This window comes from Bubalus bubalis, chromosome 3 (genome assembly GCF_019923935.1).
Source record: "Bubalus bubalis isolate 160015118507 breed Murrah chromosome 3, NDDB_SH_1, whole genome shotgun sequence".
Lineage (NCBI taxonomy): Eukaryota > Metazoa > Chordata > Mammalia > Artiodactyla > Bovidae > Bubalus > Bubalus bubalis.
In genome coordinates, this window is record NC_059159.1 from 98,206,904 (window position 1) to 98,208,397 (window position 1,494).

Genomic DNA, 1,494 nt, shown 5'->3' on the forward strand with positions numbered 1-1,494 from the left:
TGAGTTCCCTGAGTCATACAGCAAATTCCCACTGGCTATCTAGTTTACATGTGGTAATATAAGTTTCCATGTTTTAAAGTTCAAGGCAGTTGTGTTCTTGCCTTGAGGGACTTTGCTCCTGGCAAGAACCTTTTTAAGGCTCAGCAGTTTATTTTATTTATTATTTATTTTAAGATAAGTAAGCTTTATTTTCTCATTTCACAAATAATGCTGGCCGGGTTGGCTGCTTTTTGGTGATTAGTCAAAGAGACCGAATCCCATATCCTCGTCGGACTCCTCTGACTCTTCCTTTGCTTCAACCTTGGCCGGGGCTGCGGTGGTGGCAGCAGCCACAAAATGCAGATGGATCAGCCAAGAAGGCCTTGACCTTTTCAGCAAGTGGGAAGGTGTAATCAGTCTCCACAGACAAAGCCAGGACCCACTTGTACCCATTGATGACAGAATGGGGTACAGATGCAACAGTCGGGTAACCAATCTGCAGGCATAGGCTGGGAACATTGCGGACACCCTCCAGGAAGCGGGAATGCAGTTTCCTCTGTGATGTCACGCACTGCAGGGTTGTAGATGCTCCCATTGTCAAAAACCTGCTGGATGACCAGCCCCAAGGAGAAGGCGGCAGATATTCAGCATGTTCAGCAGCGTGGCTTCGCTAGCGCCCGCCTTGTCTCTGGTGTTAATCAGCTGCACATTGCTCAGGATTTCAATGGCACCCCTGGAGATCTTAGTGGTGATGCCTAAAGCCTGGAAGAAGGAGGTCTAGTTGGGCCCCAGACCAGTGTTCTGGGCCAGCATAGTGACTTCACATGGCGCTATGGCACCAGCATGGGCGACCGCTGGCACCTTGTTCGGCAGCAGCATGTCCCTGATCTCAGTGAGGTCCTCCTTGGTGAACACGAAGCCCACGTTCCCCCAGATGTGAGGCAACAGTTTCTCCAAAGCTGGGTTGTTTTCCAGATGCCCTCGGATGGCCTTGCACATCATCGTGTTCTTGCACATCATCGTGTTCTTGCCCATCAGCACCACAGCCTTCCTGAAGAGGGACATGCGGATCTGCTGCATCTGCTTGGAGCCCATGTTGTCTGCTTAATGAAGCATTTTGGATAATCATCCAGAAGTTGGATGATCTTAAAGAAGTAGTTGGACTTCCAGGTCGCCCTGTCTTCCCTGGGCATCACGGCGGTGTGTCAGAGATTGCCACGCAGGGTTTAAAGATGGAGTCACTCACACGAGGATGCATGGCTAGAGAGGGGCTCAGCAGTTTAAAGACTAAAGTCGTTGGCCCACCTTCCTGGAGGCTTAGGTACAGAGGTCATTGAAACAGAGGTTTGGGCTAGCTCTCTGAAGCATGGAGTCAAACAGAAGACTGCAGACCAAAAGAGAAACTTTGGGCCAGACAAGCAAGGTGTTAGTTTTTCTAACTAAAGACCTGTAAGACCAGAAACTATAAAACTCCTAGAGGAGAACATAGGCAAAACACTATCTGACATAAATCAC

At 49.2% G+C, this 1,494-nt stretch overlaps 1 pseudogene; it reads right to left on the reverse strand.

Moving 5' to 3' along the window:
- Positions 1-237: 237 nt before the first annotated feature.
- Positions 238-1,227, reverse strand: LOC102410124 (annotated as a pseudogene).
- Between the last annotated feature and the right edge of the window lie 267 nt (positions 1,228-1,494).